This window comes from Nesoenas mayeri (assembly GCF_963082525.1).
Source record: "Nesoenas mayeri genome assembly, chromosome: 17".
In the NCBI taxonomy this organism is placed as follows: Eukaryota; Metazoa; Chordata; class Aves; order Columbiformes; family Columbidae; genus Nesoenas; species Nesoenas mayeri.
In genome coordinates this window covers 527,483-547,243 of record NC_137565.1, presented here as the reverse complement: position 1 = coordinate 547,243, position 19,761 = coordinate 527,483, and positions in this window count along the sequence as shown.

Below are 19,761 nucleotides of genomic sequence, written 5' to 3'. Positions count from 1 at the left end.
CACGGTATTTGTGTTCCGTGCTGGACTCCGAGCTGTGTCCGTGGAATTCCCGGGGCATCCCTGGGGCCCGGAGCCCACGCTGGGGCTGCGGGGGCTGCGGGTGCCGCGGAGCCCTGCCGCCCTGCCGCGCCTCCCCGCCCTGCCCGCCGTCCGCAGCGCCGCCCGTGGGACGTGCCGGTGCAGCTTGCCGCGTCTTTTCCATCAAATGCAGATACTTCTCATGCTGGTAGTTGGTTTCTTGCCTTGTGCCCTCTCTCGTTTTCTGACATTCCCATGTCCTGGCTTCCATCTTTCCAAAAAATAGGGTGTGCCTGGGAGTCTGGGGTGTGCTTGGTGTTCCTTGCTCTGCTGCCACTTTGCTAAGATGACTTGTTGATCAGATTTTATAAAACAGAGATTCTGTGCTTTATAAGGTGAGGTCTTTGAATTAGACCGAGTGATGAACTTTACATCAGTTGCCGGTGTCAATAATGCTGAATTGATGAAGGACATGGAACCCGTATAGCTCTTCATTTGTTGCACAGACTGCATTACTACGTAGCAAATCTGATCCTGGTTTGCTCATTTTTCTTCCACCGCTGTTAGGAAATACAGGTTGAGGAAATAGAGCCCAGTTTCTTGTCCATTGCCTTATCCTGGGCTGCGCTCTCTGCTGTGTGACGTGGGAAGTAGAGGTCAGGATGGTTCATTGCCTCTCTCAGTCTTTTTTGCTTGTAAATGTGTGCTGTCTTCCTCTAATTCTGCTTGAATTGCAAAAACCAATGGGCCAGACCTTTAGCTGGAGTAAATTGTCGTAGCTCCATTGATTTCAACTGAGTATGGCAGCTTTCACCAGCGAGAAATCTGTCCTGCAGGCTGCAATGATTAACTTACACAAGCATCTGATTATGACATTTGTAGTTTTCTGTTGTTTCAGTGTGCTGTGACAAAGTCTTTACAAGGAAGATAGCTCATGATTGAATCATTTTTGTTTGTTTTAAGGAGAGAGATCTCTCTGTCTGTGTTCAGGATATTTGTTCCACAGTGATGACACTTGGCAAGTGCTGGTGGAATCCTGGCTCCATGGGAGTCAACCAGGACCTTCTCCTTTAGAGTTATCGCTTTAAACCTCTGCCTGTGAATGTCAGCAGCTGGCATAAACGGGCTACCTGGTCTTATTTCACATCAGTTAAGAATCTGGACCAAACTAGGTAAAAGGCTTGTGGAGGGGTTTGGATTGACACAATCCTGCCTCTGTGGCAGAAGCAGCTGGGCCGATGTGCTGCAGCTCGTGACAACGCGCGGTGGGACGGGGGAGCGCGTGTTGGTGGCTGCGTCCCCGCCGTCGTGCGTCCCCGTTGTGCTGTGCCCCGCCGTCCTGCGTCCCTGTTGTGCCGTATCCCCGCTGTCCTGTGTCCCTGTTGCGCCGTGTCCGTGCCACCCTGCGTCCCCGCTGTCCTGTGGCACGTGCAGGTGCCTCCAGCGCTGAGCTGGAGTCAGGAATGACGCACAGGAATTTGGTAATTCTGTGCTTGGATTTCTCATACACAAAAGGCGGGGGGGAGTTTTACCTGTGCTCAGTACCCAGAGAAAGCAATTATTCTGGGTTTATGCAATACCTTTCCCTGTGCCGAGTGACACGGGGCATTCGTCATTTGCCGTTTGACCTGGTTTTTATAGAACATACTTAAAAGCAGGTTAATTTCATCAAGATTTATTCACAGTAAATTTGCAATTATTACTCATGTCTTAACGGCTTCATCCAGAAAGCTTGAAGCTTTTCCCCAGCATATCATCAGATGTTCTTTAGCACTATAAAATTAGTTAGAAAGTAATTTTCTTAATTTGGTTTCTTGCAACCAAATAAATGAAAATCCATCTCCAGCTGAAGCTGCGGGATTTAGGGTTTTCCTTTATTAAAGAGAAATGATAATCTATAAAGTCGGGATGTGGCTGGGGACGAATATTAACTAGTAAAAGGCTTATCTGCCATAATATCCTGAAGATGCTTCGGCAACCAGCGATTCCCCATTGGCACTTCTTGATGTATTTTGCTTGCAGCAGGAAGTAGGACAGGTCTTATATCCTAAGGAAAAAATGGCAGATTTGGTTAAATACCGTCTCCTGTGCGTGACTCATGACCAGCTGGAGTCAAAACAGCAAGGACCCTGATTTAATGTAAGTTTGACATGAATTCAGGGAAGCATTTAAGCATTTGCTTAAGTACATTATTGTTCAACAAAGCACTTAAAACCTGGTTAGCTCCAGGCACTTTCTTTAAGTCCTGTTAATTTTAATGAAATTTAAGCGTGTGCCTAACTTTAAACAGATGCTTAGCAGCGTGGCTGAGCGGAGTGCCACGTTTTAGATGTGTGACACTAGCGTTCTTTCTCTGGTGAGAAGAGAAACAGTAATTCCCCATGGACACGATTACCGACGGACGCTGAGTCGTGCTGTGACCGACCGCACACAGGGGGAGCGGAACGGCACCCGCACGTGTTGCTCACAAGCTGGACCTTTCGTTCTGCTCACGAAGATCGCTGCCGTTCCCACCCTACGGCAGGCGGAGTTATGACAGGTAGATGTGACACTGAGCAGACACCAAACACCGAGCTGGGCTGGAGGTGTTTTATCTGAGAGTCAGTCAGTGGTCCGTCCTTTGGCTCGTCCAGGCCACCGCCTCCGGGAGCCTCTAGCCAGGGCAGTAAGTGGTCGAAGCTTCTAGACAAGAAACTGGAGAAACCCTGTGGTTCCTCTGCATTCTAGGCATGTGGGTTGTGTGCTGGTCACTTGGATTACAGCAGCAACAAGTGTAGGAACTCACTGAAAACTGACCCTGGATCTGAAATTCCAGGCCTGGCCCGTCCTGGACCCGGTCTGAGCAAGGCTGAGGTTGAACTCTCGGGCTCTGTCCCAGCGTCAGTGTTCACGGTGTGAACTCTGTGCCAGTGACTTTGCAGTGCCATCTGTGTGTCAGGTTTCCACGTTCTGTGCGCTGAGCCCAGGCCGTTTCCGTGGGCACCGCCGCTGAGGGGGCGCCCAGCGATAACCGCGCTGCGCCGCGTCTTCTGCAGAGAAATGCGTACAACGTGATAACGAGCAAATGAAGTGTGAAGGCTTTCCTTCCTCTGATTTATGTGCAGAAGTGTTTCTAATTTTCCTGATGTTATCTCCCTTTACAGGATATAATTACTTGATTTACTTGATTGCCTTCTGGGAATATTTTTTATAAATTGACTTAAAATTGTTTATACTGTTGCAAACTGATAATTTCATAAAGTGCCTGCTAATCTGCTTGAGTTGTTTGTTGTATTTTATTTTGTATTTTTCCTCCTTGCCCTTCATTACTTTCGTTTGTAGTTATTATGGGAAGTTGATACCGTGCTTTTGACTAAGCTGCAAGTAGAATAGCTTGTCAAGACTTCTCGCGTCGTCGTCTCCACGTGTTGCTGAGAATAGACTCCCTCACCTCACTGTGCCAAACAAAACCAGGGCCGCATCTTCTCATATACATGACAGCACCTCGGGAGGTCTTCAGGAAAGGTCTCCGTGTGAAGTGGGTGCAGCAGGTCCCTTGTATCGTTAGTTTAGTTGTATTCAGACAGATGTTGGTGAGAAGTCCTCTGACTTCACCCGTCTTAAATTCCTAAACTCTGAAGGCTGGGCCTGAGCACGAGGACCTGTCCCTGTCCCTGCCCCAGTCCCTGTCCCAGTCCCTGTCCCTGTCTCTGCCCCAGTCCCAGTCCCCGTCCCCGTCCCTGTCCCAGTCCCTGTCCCAGTCCCTGTCTCTGCCCCAGTCCCCGTCCCTGTCCCCATCCCTGTCCCCGTCCCAGTCCCAGTCCCTATCCCTGTCCCCGTCCCAGTCCCCGTCCCTGTCCTCACACACACTGGGGAGGGAAGTTCGAGGAAGGCCCAGAGCTGCTCCTGAAGTTCAGGACTAGGCAATAATCCTGGGCCTTTCTGTCCCAGTCATTACATGGACACAGGGTAGCGGTTTATCCTTTGGAATACGTAAAGCCGTATTTGGGAACAAACTAGCATGTGGAAAAGCATTAAGTATTGGGTTTGTATTTTACATTTCTGAGTGACTTGTAGATGTTATCCCTGTGCATGCCGTAAAGACTTTTGCATTATCAGAGAGGAGAGCGATTTCTGGAGCTTTTCGGTGCACTCTGTTCCACTGCCAAGGCTGCTGGTTTCTCCTGGTCGGCAGTGACGCCTCCCTGGGACTGTGGAAAATGGCTCATTTAGCTCCGTTTCTCATTGCGTCCCGGCTGGCACCTGTTCTGAGCGGCGTCACCTCTCACACTGACTCCCCGGGTCATGCTGTGGTATTTCACCCTGTCCCGGCACCGTGGTCGCTGTCCCGGCACCGTGGTCACTGTCCCGGCACCGTGGTCGCTGTCCCGGCACCATGGCCGCTGTCCCGGCACCGTGGTCGCTGCGCCGAGGAGGTGCTGGGTCGGAGGTGCTCCGGCTGCCGGGCCAGGCTGCTGTGCAGCGACTCCCATGGCGAGCAGCGAGGGGGGCACACGCTGCAAGCCAAACACTGCTGGTTGTGGTGATGTTTCAGAAACTTTTGGTGCTTTTATTTTGGGTTTGCAACTCCAGATGTGTTACAGCGAGGGGGGAGCTGACGGCTGCCTGGTGTTAAAGAGGGGTAGTGATGGTCTTCTTTCCTAGCTCCTCTAATGCTGCTCTGTCCTGTTCCGTAAGCGAAGGGAAGGAGCCTCCTCCTTGCCGCGCTGGCTGTTTGCTGTTCTGCGCAGGGTTTGTTGTTCCCGCTGGGGGTGCCTCGGGGTTGGTAGCCTGCGGTTGTGCAGCGATACTTCACCTCCAGCCCTCCCAAAACGGCATCTGCTGCCCGGGGCCACGTGCTCCTCCCGTACAGGCAATTGTGTGATCTGTAAATAGCTATTAGACTGGCATGGCCTAAATTAACTGCAAATTGACAACTCAATTGTGAAACAAAAAATGACCTAGTAATTAACAGGATATTTCCATAAAGGCATAATTACCATTTAGCAGGGTGCTGTTTGTACTTCCCTTTATTCTAATAAACGCTTACTCCTTTTTTCACTCTTCTGCCACAGAAAATATTATTGTTCCAATCTTTATCAATTTTTCAAGCTGACTTTGGAAAGATAAAGGCGGGTGAGTGAGCAGCGGTGTCCAGAGTCCCCTTCGCTCGGCACGGAACGACCCTTCCCTCGCAGGGCTTCGCTTCCTTTGTTTTCGGTTGGCAATACATCTTGACCCTGCTCCGAAGGGAAGGCCGTCCCCCTTTTGGCACTCAGAATCGAGGGGGTGTTTGGCTTTCCCGGCAGCTCTTCCCCACCCCCTGTCCCTTCTCCTCCTCCAGCCCAGGGACATAATGGCACTGATGAGCTCTTATCTTTTTGTCACACTCCTGCCAGCAGAGGAGACAAATTGATTTATGTATGTGGCATCCTACTCCTGATAGTGCCATAATTTACCACTAAATATTGCTTTGACACAATAGTTTTGTAACAAATACATAATGCATATTGCTCTACTTTCCCTCCACCTCAATCGGTTTTTGAATTAATGGAGTGAGACTCCCTCAATTCAGAGGAATCTCGTGTCCAACGCCGGGTGAGCCTCGCGGAATACCAATCTGCCGCCGCTCCTCTTCCCGCTTAGTGTCACCTTGAAATGAAGCTGGCTCCCCCATTAGGCTTTTTCCCCTTCCCTGCACTGTCAAATGAGGCGGTTCTTCGCTCCCTCACGAGGAGCGACGCTTTACTCAAAAAGGCCTGACTTGATTTATTAGATAAAGGAAGAAGTAGTGTAGCAGGCGGGAAGGCTTTGCGTGTCCTTGCGCCGGGCGGGAGCGTTACCTGGGAGCTGGCCGCCGCCTCACCACGCTGGAGCAGCGCGCTTGAAATGCAGAGTCCTTTTTGAATAAGGACAGGCTCCTTCTGTCTGCCCTGACTGACAGACTGCTTCTGCTTGCCGTCCTCGCTGCCACAGAGGAACATGTCCCACGAAGGGGATTCTGCATGCTCAGCAATTATTTGGGCAAGTGAACAGCCCGCCACTGATTTTTTTTAATTATTATACTATTTTTTTTTACAATACCGTCCATAATGGTAATGTCACTAAAATCATCGTCTTGCTTAAGGATCACTTGGTTTAGGAATGAAGCAGCAGAAGCGAAGGCGAAATTGGGAAGTGGAGGGGTTGGAGGCTTCTCAGAATACGGGGTATGAAATGCGGCTTAGGCTGGAAATGGGAAAGCTGCACCTGGCTGGCAAGGAGGGTGCGACGACTGCGTCGTTTGTTTGAACTCCTTTTGCTGGTGTATGTCAGACTTAAGCACAGCTTCCCCCAGTTAACCTTATGGGTACTTTAAAAAATACAAAAAGGGAGAGGGAGAGATTTGTTTTCTGTATTATTCTGTTGATATTTTGAGGTGCGAGGGAGACCGTGCCCCCATGGCAACGCGGGCAGTTGTGCGTTTGCGTGCCGGGGCCAATGGAGCCCGTGCAGCGTCGCCCCAGGGCAGCCCGAGGCTCGGTGGAGACCCGGCGCTCGGGTGTTCGCCTCTTTGCTGTGTCGCCCCCTTTCTCTCTTCTGTCCTTGCCGTTTCTCCTCTGCCAGCCCGTTCAGGACACCTCGAGGTGTGGCGAACGCGAGCGGCTGCCGGCCAGCGCCGCGGCTGGCGCAGGGCGAGCCCGGCGGGGCCGGAACGCCGTGTTTAAAGCCAGGCATTCTGCGCCGGTTCCTGAATTCAGGCATCCTACCCACCTCCCTCATCCCTTTGCCGTTCAAAGCAACCATGCACCTGCTTTGTGGCAATTACCCGACACTTATGTGCTGCTAATAACGGATGTTTGCTCCCTGCAAGTCTCATATTAATTTTCAGTCAAGCTACACTATTGAAAGAGAGGAACTTCTGAAATGATTATGGGTTGTAAACCCTATCTGGCAAATTACTACATATTTCTAGCACAGTTTCAGTTGTCAGAGATACTTCGCAGCCTGTGTGCTTCCAAACAGTCCTATCAATTATGTTTCTTTTGACGTCTGAGCGAGCGACTGTCAGCTTGCTTTGCAGCGGGTTCTCTTTGCTTTTGCAGCTTGCTTGTGTAACCAAGTATGAGAATCCCAGGGGAGTCTCATCCTAAAACAGTCATAAATGAGAAGTTCTGCTTTGTATGATATTTTATTTTCTAGCTGGGAGAGAGGTTGTTTACAGGCAGGTCAGACTTGAATTTCAAATGACTATGGAAAACAGAGATGGGAAAGCCAGCGTGTCCGCGCTGTTTGCCCGGTGCGCGCAGCCCGTGTGCCCGGGCACGCCGCTCCGCTCTGCACTCACTGAGCTGTCTGCTAGTAATGAACCTCCTGATTTTTCCACTTCACACGAGCCAAAATAACAGCCTTAATATTTCCCTTTTTTGGCCTCTATGTTATTCAGTGTATTCTAGTTGTCGCTTTTCTCGGCATTGTTTTAATGACAACATGCTTCCTCTCCAGCCTTGCGTTCTTGCGTGGCTGTTGCTGTCAAGGCCTTCGTGTTCAATCCGTTCTGTCGTAAGGAATGAGCAGATTGCTTCAGTTCCTTAGTTATTTGTGCTGTTTGGTTCTCTGCAGTTGAGTCCCATCCCTGTAGTTCAGGAAGCTCTGCTGACCCTGCTCCGCCAGCAGCGCCAGAGCCGCTAGGCGCAGGATGATGGATTCTCCTCTGCCGTGTAGAGCCTGCTCACAGCTCACAGCGATACATCATTACTGTAATTCTTTAAATCAGTGTATGGAACTGGAAATGTATCACCCAAGCAGCTGGTCTTAACTAAGACTGATATTTAATGTTTGTGATTTGGAAACAGAAGGCAGCAATATTGCAGCGTTACATGTATATGTCACACAGGCTATTTGTTCTGGATCAGCGAAGGAACAGAATTCGTGAGGCTGTGCTGGGTGTGTGCTGAGGATGCGGTACTGAGCGCAAACCCTCCCGTGTTTAACCGGCCTTTACTGCTGCCCTGCTCATGCTTCGTTGTCTTTTCTCTTTTGGGGGAACCCTGTTGGGGGACATTTGGGGGAACCCTGTTGCAGCATCTTTGGTTTGTACCATGTTATTGCTTGACCCCAGGAACTGTCGTGTTGTCAGATGCTCCTGCACTTTGGGAGGGATGCTCTTAGATGCGATTCCTCCAGCAAACTCAAAAGCTGGTAATCTGTTGTTACATACAGCCAAGAAAATTCATTCCCTGGGCCAAATAGTGTTTGTAGGTGTCAGATATTGGTATTGCTTTCAAAGTCCTCCTTTCTGAAATGCAGAACGCAGTGCTGATGAGAATTATGTGCAGTATTTAACAAAGACAAGACCGTCAAGTACTGGATTACTCAGTTTTCTTAAATCTCCTTTCTCTTTGAAAATCATATCAATTTACTATAAACACTGCCCAAGTAACCAACACTAATCCAACTCCTTCCATTCCTTTCTTGTCTGAGAAATCCCTTCCTCAGTAGTTCACTAAAATTACAGTGTTTAGGAAGACGGAAATAGCTGACAGGCATCAGCATTATCCCTTCAGTCCTAAGAATGGCGGCGTCTTATCACTCAGGCAGTTGTTGAACAATTCGTTTCTTTGCCTCTGTGCAAGAGGAAACAAAACAGCTGGGTGTCTATGAGAAACATTCATTAGAATGCCAGAGTAATTAAGAGGTTCTCTTAAATGATAACTTTGCTGAGCTTTCAGATGTTCCTGAAGTAGGATGCCTGCTCAGGTTGCGATGTACAGGCTGTATTATTGTCAGAGTCGGTTAATTACTGTCCTACAGATCACTGGATTTAGAAGAGGAGCGGTGCTGGTTGCCAGCAGCTTTGTGTGTGTTCAGAAGTGCAGACTCGGGAACAGCGAAGGCACTGGGCGTTTCATGCACTCGCGGCTTTGACAGGACCTACGTCTTTCACACGTACGAAAAACCAAAACCAACCACAACAACGACAAAACCACCAATAAACTTCTTGCTTTAAATGCTCTATTTGTTCGTATTTCCTCCTCCAGTTCTGTTTCATGTCCAGAAGCTATGACAGAAATTTGGTTTTGCCGCAAGGAAAGAGGAGGGTCAGAAGCTGTTGTTGGTGAAGCGAGTGGTCCTGACTTGCAGGGTCACCGCGTGTGGCTGCGGGTGATCCCGGCGAAGCGCGCGGTTGAGCTTCCAGCCGGATCCTTCCCGTGCGCGGCAGCGGAGCGCGGGCGGCGTTCCCCCCGTCCGCCGGGCGGCGGGTCCGCGGGTGCCGGGACCTCTGCCTTCTGCGCTTCCTCACCCCCTGCTGCCGAGAAGCCCAGCGGACGACTTCCCATCGCATGGCTGTGCTCAGTTCGTGCAAAACCGTAGCGCAGATCACGAGAATCTGAACTCTAACCAGCATCTTCTAAAATGAATAGCTTTCTGAAACCAGCCGTGCCCATTTCTCGCAGTCAAGGTCTCCTGCCCTTGGTGTGGGTACGGTGAACGAGCTTGTTCCTCGCAGAGTTGTCCAGGATTTGGTGTGTGTCAGGGGACCGTCAGCCTTCAGAGGACAGACAGACACGGCTCGGGTGTTCGTGCTGCGGTTCGTGGCCACCTTCATATTTCCAGTCGGGGTAGTGACAGTTCAAGTACAATGCAGCCAAGTGCACTGTCTAATAAGGTTGTATAATTTTGATATAACAGCCTAGCTCTGTTGTACTATTAAAGCTTTAAAATATTAATGCTCGTTAATGGTGTCACTCAGCCATTTTATATGATTAGTTTTAAGTCTCTCTTGGGTAGGCAAGAAGGGGAATTTTTAATGAAATGTTCCCTGCTCATCTGACCCGCTGTATTACTGCATGAATGCCATTTTTATGAGGCAGGTTTATGACGTTCATTACTCTGCTCCTTGAGCCACTTCATGGCTGCTGTAATTTTTAAAGAAGAGATAAAAATAAGTCAGTTCTTTCTTTGCAGTCAAGAAGCTCTGCATTCTAGCTTTGACCTTTAAGCTGTCATGCATGGATTAATCACATTTCAGCTGGAGATTGTTTTAGACTTAATATTAGCAGTGGACTGATTAGCTTACTTGCCTTCCTGGCAACTTCTTAAGGAGGTTTGTCAATGATTTAGACAAAAGAGACGTATTCCAAACAGTTCTCTGTGTCTGACCTGCCGGGTTTGTGTACGTGTGTGATTCACACAGGTGCACTCACGCGTCACATCTGGGTGATGAGGCGTATATAGGGTGCGTGGGCATCCTCAGCACCACAGCACGGGTTGTCAGCACAGAGAACAGCGACTGGGCCGGGTCTGGCCCGGGAGCTGGAATTTGACTCCCACTTCAGAGCTGTGACTGGAGAGGTTTTTTCTTTGGGAAAAAACAGAGTTTTTAACAACAGCAAGCCCAGAACATCAGCGCTTGCCCAGCCGTTCACAGGTGACCCGGCATCGTGTCGTTACGTGCTCTGAACGGGATCACAAGTTTAACTGCGCCCAGCAGCTGCCTACAGAAATTTGGCAGGACAATAGCACGGAGCCGCTGCTGTTATTAGCAGCCCCGTACCGTTTGTGATGTTTGATAAGCAAATCTGGTGGGAACCCTGTGATGAGGTGCTCAGGACTGGCAAAAACAGGGTATTTCTTCATTTGGTGATCATTTAAAGAAACTTCTGGAAGCAGAAGAAGAAAGAAGTGATGCCTTGTTCAGAACAGCAGGGCGGGAGAGGGAACTCTGCCGGGGCTGCAAAGGCGCCGGGAAAGCCTTCAGCATGCCGAGGGGGACACCTGCAGATCTGGGGACCCTTAACGTGTGTAACGGAACGGTTCTTTCCTTTGGTGTCAGAACATTCCTGTAAGCACTGTAAAGTACCCTTGCTTCCTCAGCCAGATGTTTTGAGAATGTAGGTGAGAAATCACATTATAAAATCTTCACTTACAAAGTGAGAGCTGTGTTACACCGTAAGTGAAGTTTTTAGCCGGTACGTAAGGGTTGCAGGTGCTTTCTTGTTGCAGAGGTCCCGCACCTCAGTGTAGGGTTGCTCTGCATTAGCCAGCTGGGTCAGGACCGTGCCTGCGGTCAGCGGCAGCTGCTGGGAGCGGCGAGGCGGGTGCGGCCACCGCGCGACCCTGGTGCTGCCCCTGCGCGGCACGTCGGCGAGCAGCTCTGGCGCCGCGGCGAGCGCTCAGATGGAGCCGTGCAGGAACGAGCGCGGAGCAGCCCGGGAGCCGCGGAGGGACGTCTGGGCCTCATTGCAACACCCTTGCCCTGTGCTGGAGTACGAAATAGAGACTGTAGCTTATCAAACTGCAGATAAAGGGCTCCTTTTTACTGGGGGCTTCAGGGCGATAAGAGAAATCATGACAGCAGAGTCAAAGTGGTTTACGCATTCAGCTGGAAGAAGCTGTGATAAAAATAAAGCTGTGTAATGCATTTTATGTAGATGCACTATACTGTTTGATACTTGTATATCAATGAAAGGTGAAGATATTTTATCCCAGCTTCTGAAATTTGTGTTTGCACAGGGCTGGGTGTTCCTTCTGCATGATGGCACTGCGTTGGGTGACCTGGGAGCTGCTTTCTGTCCCTCAGCACCCTGCTGCCTCCGTCATGCTGTGGTGATTTGGGATGAAATATTACTGAAATATAGTAGATTAATTTTTCTTAAATATTTAAGAACACTAGTTTTCATTTGCGACAGCAATTTGAGTATCATTACAGCGTACGATCGCAGCACATGCTATGGCTTAGTGAAATACGAGGCTCCAAAATACGCTGTTTTAGTCTTGGTTGAGAAACAAAGGTATTACACGTGCCTACATCTGCTTTTACTGAAGTGACAGGTACTAACTGCGCTGCTCTCCTCTTCTATTCACCTTTTTAATATGATTATCTGACTGTTTCAACAGAGCATAATTTGAAGAATGGATTATATACTGAGCATTCTTAACAAGACATGATAAAAGAGCAATTCATTTACTCCTCCCCTAAGTTCTATATGAGCTGAGGGAAATTTCTGCCACTGCTTCTTTTGTTGAAAAAAAAATCATCTGTGCTGGGAATAGCTCTGGAGCCTCCCGGTTTCCTTCTTACCTTGAAGCTAATGGGACAAACCATGTTAGAAATGTCCCATCAACAGGGTTCAAGGGAGGGGTGTTAATATTAACCCTGCTCTGTGGACAGATTAAATCGCTCATATATGTGGCCCATTGTTACAAAAGACAGTTTAAATAAGCAGTGAGAGATTCCCTTGCGCTGCCCTTTCGGCTCAGCGCAGCCCGTGCTGCCCTGCCCGGCCCCTGCCGCTGATGTGTCACCGCTCTTGCGTTTGAAGCCCCACGAGCTTGATCCCGGCCTCCTCCTGTTTCTCTGGAAATGATGGTGCAGTGATTTCCTCTGGAAGTCAGCAGCTGCAGCTTTAGCTTTTCTCACCTCACCTCCCGCTGAGATCTCAGTGAAGAGCTTTCTCGGGAAAGGCTGTGGAGGGGTGAGGAAACTCGACGGTCTTTCCCTGGCCAGGCGGCGGTAGCTGGAGCAAGCAGACGAGCCCTTCCCCAGGTCCGCAGCAGAAGTGCCCCACTTCACACCGAGGGCGGCTCGGGACCAGGTCAATGGGATGAGCTTGTTGTGGCCCTCAAGCACCGCTAGTCTGACTTAAAAATAAATATATATATATACACATATGGGGAAGGAAAAGCAAATCCAGCTTAATCCATCACGTGGAGGCTCACAATGTGGCGTGGTTTCCTCCCGCTAGGTGGTTATATGTTGTCAGAAGGCATTAGGTATTTCAGGCAAGCACTAGGCAAAACGTGTGCCCCGCTGTTCTGAGCTGGCTCAGCTCAGCCTCGATCTGTGAGGGATCAGCTTTTCTCAAAAACAGATTAATTATGTTAGCACGGACAGGGAAGTGGTTTAGTGTTAAGTGACACAGAAAGCACCTGCTTTGCATGCTGAAATACCTATTTTCCCACAAAAATGCCTTTCACCCACCCTCTCCCTGGCCACGATAGCTTCTGTCTCCTCTTCTTTGTGGTGAGGGATCTGCGCTGGAGTATGAAGATGTGGAGTATGCAGGTGGGAATGTGTTTGTTACAATGCACCTGGAAGTATATGGTTAGATACATAACAGAGCTTAATGGAGTTATTAAATCCATAAAGGTTGACGTGCAAACCAAACGCTACTGTGTGTGTCCTGCACACATAGTCTTTATCTATGTGTTCACTTCTGTGTTTGCCGTGTCGCAAACACCGTAAAACCTTGGCGGCGTGCGCTCAGCCAGGGCGCTCGCCGTCGGGCCCGCTGACCTCCTGTGCAAACGCAAACACTGCCAAGGTCTGCAAAATGCCTTTTGATTCTTGTCAGGAGCTTTACAAGGGCAACTTTCGAACAATTAATTATTTTATGTGGCCTACGTGCTTTTATTTGTACATTGTGCTCTTACCATGGCATGAAGGCCCCTGAGCACCTTGCGGCACGTTGTGTTCCCCGTGCGTGGCCGTTCTGTTGTGTGTGACCTCCCGGGAGAGTCGCGCGGTGTGTGTGTGCACAGGGTGACGGACGGCGCGAGCACACGGTGCTCATCCCGTGGCAGGAGATGCGCTTTCACGAAGACAAGGCTGTTGAGCAGCCCCCGCGTCCGGATCCGGGAGTCACGTCCAAGGAACGCTTCCTCCGCACACGCGTTGTCTGCGTACCTTACCCTTACGTGTGCTCATGAAATGATTCTAAACGCAGACTTTGTTCTCTGTTACTTCCCACTTTCTAAACAGTGCCTATCACCCCCTTCCTCCAATAAAATAATCCTGGAAGCCAGGCTGATTGTGGTGGCCTTCCCATTGAACTGTATATCACGCAGCTGTGTCTGAGACAGCTGTAAATTCCAGCATTTCTGTACCCTGAGCTTCCGAGTATCTTTAACTCTTATTGAAAAAGACAAGATCAAATGACGAGTCCGCGCAGCTCTCCTCTCCTCGCGCCCGGCAGCAGCCTGCCCTGCGTTTCCGCGCTGGCTGCGGCGGCAGAGCTTGCACGGGCCATCGATGAGTTCAGCTCCTGAGGCTGCGTGCTCTTCCATGATACTGAGCGTTCAGCAGCGCGTGGGACCTTCGTTTACACCTGCCCCGTTGTGCTCCCGTAAATACGCCCGTGTCAGTCCGTCACTCTGAAGGGCCCTGTTGCAGAGATGAGCTCTTATGCTGAGGCCCAGAATGCAGAAACATCATCCTTGTGGTGCCGGCACCTATCAGCACACTGCTAATTAACTCAGAGGGATTTATACCTCGCTTCTTCGAGTCTGGAACACAACCCATTTTAATTTGAAGCCTGATCTTGAAGCTGAAAGATAAAGCCAAAACATTACATTTGCATGTAGGTATCTGATAGGAAACAATTTGGGCAACAACTACGGTCCAGTAAGGGGGGAAGTTCCTCGTGCAGTGTATCCTTGGGAAGCACCAGAAGATGTTTTTCAGACCCGGGGGGATTTTCTGGGCGCGGTGCCGCTGAAGGGCAGGCGCACGCGGCGCGCGGCCGGGCTCATGGCAGCGGTGCTTTACTGACCTGTGCGCCGCTCTTGTCTTTCGTGGTTCCTGCTCTGGTCAAGCATTGTCTATTTTGGATTAAAAAGGACTTTGATGTCTGGCAGTGTCTAGAAGAAATTAAGCTCTGTGGACCAAGTGGCTGGAAAAGTGTGTGTGTGCCACCCCCAGTTGCGGTCTCTGGGCTCCTCGTGTGCAGGGAACCTTCCCCAGTTACTGCCATGGGCCCTTCTCTCCGGGATTAACGTCAGGAGAGACCCTCGGTGCCGCGCGCCAGTCCGGCCGTCCCCGGCGCGTCGCGGTGGCAGGCGCCTGCGCGGGGGCAAAGGCTGGCCGGGCGCCCCTCGGAACGTGCACTCCAGTTCTAGTTTCCAATTCCTGAATAGATTTCAGATGTACTCCCATGATTGCATATTCTCCATTAAAAAAGCAGGGGAGGGCAAAAACCCCAAAACAAAAGAAAAGCCTTACACCATAACTGAACAGTGAAATGAGAGCGTGGTCTGTAGAGCCACAGCAGGAGGCAGGAGGAGATGTGGGAATGGCCGATCTGAGCAGTTTGCTGTAGCCTCCCCTTTATTTCCAGTACAACAAGCCATAGGTCTTCCTTCCAAAGCACTTGTTTAATTACAGCTTCAGGAACATAAACCCTGTTATTATTTTAATAGAAGGAGCTGAGACTGAAATAAAACTGAGCTGGGCCTGTGTCTTTTCCTGGCAACTTGTAATTTCATGGATGGAAAAAACACCTGTTCAGTGGGGAATCCTTATCATTATGTTTTAGATTTCCCCATTAATTTATTTTACAGTCTTTAAGCACATATACAGATGGAAAGCAATCACGTTTAAGGCCTCTCATCACTCTCTCCCTAGGAATTATGGTGGGAATGTCAGTTCTTCATTAATTCACTGCGGCAGGCTCAGGAGGCACCGCAGCGAGCGCCGGCTGGGCAGCGGGGGACGCGCCGTCGCCTCCGTCCGCAGGGGCGCGTCCCCCCGCTCAGGGACTGCTCAGGGCTGCTGCCCTGGGGCTCTGCACCCTGGGCAAGGCTAAACCTCCATCTTCACCTACTTGGGAGCAGAAACCAACTCCCTCCGTGCTCCAGCCTCCGTCCGGGCAGCTGCACAGAGCGAGAGGGTCTCAGCTCAGCCTCCCTGGGCTGGAGTGACCCTTTGCAGGACCGAAGGCAGCACTGGAGATCAGCATCGGCCAGGAGAAGCCGGCTAGTGTGGGGACAGCATCGGCCAGGAGAAGCCGGCTAGTGTGGGGACAGCATCGGCCAGGAGAAGCCGGCTAGTGTGGGGACAGCGTCGGCCAGGAGAAGCCGGCTAGTGTGGGGACAGCGTCGGCCAGGAGAAGCCGGCTAGTGTGGGGATAGCGTCGGCCAGGAGAAGCCGGCTAGTGTGGGGACAGCGTCGGCCAGGAGAAGCCGGCTAGCATAGCAGCCGGGGAGCGAGAGCCTCCTGTGGCCCGTAGAGCATTTTGGGCCGCTTCTCTAAGTTTTGTCACCTGCAGCCTCAGGGGCACCGCATGGGCAGCGCTTGTGGTGTGGCCGCACTGGTGGTGCCCTTCCTCGAGCAGGGTTTGGTAAGGCAGAGGATGGGGCTTGTCACAGGATAAACTGAAATGCTGCTATTCCAGCAATTTGCTGTTCATAAATATGCATAAAAATTGAAACAAAAGAGTATCAATGGTACCTGACGATCATTTGACTCCATGTAAAATCCCTGTCAAGGAGGAAAGTAATCTGTTGTGGGGGAAGAGCAGGGAGGCTGCTCTTATTTCACCCTCCCCTCTTCACCCCTCTTTTAATAAAGAAAATCACTTTTCTTTGTCACCATTTTAATGATTCCCAGGGCGCTTCACAGCACAGACATAAATCTGGAAATCAGCTCTCAGAAAGAATGAGAGATTTCTCTTCCCTAAATCACAAAAGTATGCTGAGCTCTTTGTAAATCCCCACAACAATGTAATTGCGGTTCTCCCATCATTATGTGGAATGTTTTTGGTGGCTTGTTTACAAGCTAAATAAATAGCTATGCGAAACATCTGGAACCACAGTGTGTCTTAGAAGTCTGCTTTTAGCAGAGCTTAGAATCTCAATTATTACTGGGTTTGAGGCTTTCTCATCTGATTGGTGTATGTTAATAGACTGTATGGAAATATTTGCCTGAAATATGATTAATGCTCTTAATTATTCATAGTGAGAGTTACAATGATTAGTGCTTTATGGAAAAACTGCATTGATCTTTCTGTACATTAAAACCCCACACAAAACCAAGGCAGAACTTCCCTGTGCCGGGTGGTTCCAGTGCCCGGCCGCTGCCGGCGCGTACGGGAGCAGGGGCTGCGCGGAGCCGGAGCTGCCGGAGGTGCCGGAGGTGCCAGAGGTGCCAGTAGCATCGGTCAGACTCTGAGGAGCTGCCTGCAGTGGTGAGCTCTGGGGATCACAGTGGTTTGTCTGACAGGTTCTGTACTGTGGAGCAGTGTTGTGTTGAGTTTTTTTACCCTGCAAATACATTTATAAAGAAGAGGAGCTAAAATTTCTAGAATTTGAGCTAATCCACTGAGGCTTAGCAGATGAGTTTTTATAGTAGTAAATAATAATAGTAGGCTACAGCAAGCAGCTTAGTTCCTCCTGAAGTCTTGGCTGGAGCATCATGACTAAGCCCAGCTGCACCCGTCAGCTCCAGTAATTGAATGTTTCTCAGCTGCAGAAGTCTTCAGTACTGGTTTCAAAGTTCGCACATTTATGGTTTTGCACCTTGTGTTTCTCATCCCCTTCGATTTCTGCAACCCTAGCGGAGAAACCCCATTCCGGCAAACTTTTAAATCTAGATGGAAAACACGTAGCTAGGTAATCGTTTTCCTTTGTTCTGGGAGGAACGTGCTCATTTTTCTCAGTCCGAGATTCACCAATGCTGGGAGTGCGTTTTGGGTGGGCCGGCGCTGCCCTGTGCCGCCGCTGCCCTGTGCCGCCGCTGCCCTGTGCCGGAGCCGGCGCTGCCCTGTGCCTGTGCCGCCGCTGCCCTGTGCCGCCGCTGCCCTGTGCCGCCGCTGCCCTGTGCCGGAGCCGGCGCTGCCCTGTGCCGCCGCTGCCCTGTGCCAGAGCCGGCGCTGCCCTGTGCCGGAGCCGGCGCTGCCCTGTGCCGGCACTGCCCTGTGCCGGAGCCGGCGCTGCCCTGTGCCGGCGCTGCCCTGTGCCACTGCTGCCCTGTGCTGGAGCCGGCGCTGCCCTGTGCCGCCGCTGCCCTGTGCTGCCGCTGCCCTGTGCCGGCGCTGCCCTGTGCCGGCGCTGCCCTGTGCCGCCGCTGCCCTGTGCTGGAGCCGCCGCTGCCCTGTGCCTGTGCCGCCGCTGCCCTGTGCCTGTGCCGCCGCTGCCCTGTGCCTGTGCCGGCGCTGCCCTGTGCCTGTGCTGCCGCTGCCCTGTGCCGCCGCTGCCCTGTGCCGCCGTCCGCTCGCGTCAGGAGACCCCGAACTGCCGCTGCCGTTCTGCAACCTCCAGGGTGAGAGTTCAGCGCTCATGTGAGGACTTAGTGAATGAACACGAAGCGTGTGACAGTTCCTGTCCTGTAAATCACGCTGCCCGGGCCGTCGGCCACGCGAGGCCAGCAGAGCAGCGCTGGTGGTGTGTGGGGTGTCAGATCGGCGCTGTGCCCGGTACAGGCCTGTGCCCTGGGCTTGGGTCCAAAAGGGACTGTGAATAGGCTGTCCCAGAGCAAAATTCTCCCTCGTGTTTTGGGAATGGTTGTATTCCTCTAAAATGGGTGTTCAGACCCAGGGGCGAACCAGCGAGCAGCAGTACGTGAGCACATTTCAGAGGAAGGTTTCCAGAGGTAAGGGCAGAGCGGCGCTGGGATGGATCGCAGCTGGTCCTGCTGAGACAGAGCGGCGGTGCTGGGAACACTGTGAGGTGACAAAGTCCTTCCCCCACATCCCAGTTTAACTCCTCAAAAGCTGAAGCTGGGTGGCAGGGCCTGGAGGCCACTGCTCCTCTCTGGGTGTTTGCTGGTTTTATTAATTCCCTGGGGCCTCAGGAAACGTCTGGGATTCTCACCAAAGGTTGGGCAGTTCTCTACTTTGCTCCACTTTGTTTTATTTTGTGATGAGTTTTCTGTCATTGCAACTGTTTGGGGTTCCATGAGGGGACGACGGCTCCGAGAGCAGGTTCTGGGCGGCAGGGTGACAGGCTGCGGGGGGCTGTGCGGCTGTGGGCTGGGCTCGGCCCCGGGCGCTGAGCGCGGGGCGGCGGGTCCCTGCCCTGACCCACAGACCCTCGGTCCTTTCCCCATCGGGTGTCTGGGAATTGGTGTAGCCTGCTCGTGGCCCTGGGAAAAATTAATAAACCGAACGAAAACAAAACAACTGAGATTAATATGTGATTAAAGCAAGCTTTTCTAGGCTTAGCACTAGTTCTTGTGCTGATTATTGAATACAATGGAAATTGCACCATAAATTTTACTTGCAACATTGAGAAAATAATACTAACAGTATGTTTGATGGTCTTTTACACTGCAATTAACAGGGAAAGAATGCTTTGGGGAAGGGTTTTCCCTTTTAAATACTGCATTTCAGGGTGGAATAAGACTTTGTTTAGTAGTCTGGTATTGAAATGATTACTTTTGAAGCATGACTTGAGCAATCGTGATTGCCTCCTGTGATGAAGGGGAGAATGAAATTCCCGTTTCTAGCAGAGGAAATTCTCTTTCCTGTGTCGCTCGGAGGGTCTGTTGCGCTTACCGGCATTAATTGAGTCCTACTGATTTCAAAGGGTTTGCCTTTCGAACTCAAGAAGAGCTGCACCAGTTGTAAGTTTTATGGGGAAAAATCTCTTTCAGAATAGGCCTAAAAGGGAAAAGAAAACACGTCTGTCCAGGCTGTGTGTCCGGGCTGGCCAACTGGCACAGGCCTTCGTGGCAGTAAAACGAGTCCTTGTCAGCCACCCGGGCCAGGGAAGATCCAGAGCTGGGCTTTTTCCCTTCCCCTTGCAGAATACTGCGGAGACTCCTAAAGCACGGCACGGCCTGGGCCAGCAAACAGCCGCCGGGAACGGTTCCCAGCCGGGCCGGGGCCGTCGGGCTGGGTTTGCCGGAGCTCCGCGCAAACCCTCTGCACTTGTCGGAAAACGGGGGGAGGGACCTACCTCGTCTCCTTCCTTCAATGACCCCCCTTCCATGCGCCTTCCCAAATCTGTCATAAAGGCATCCCAAGGTGGCTGTTAGTGAGCTCCCCTCATGAGAGCTGATTAAAA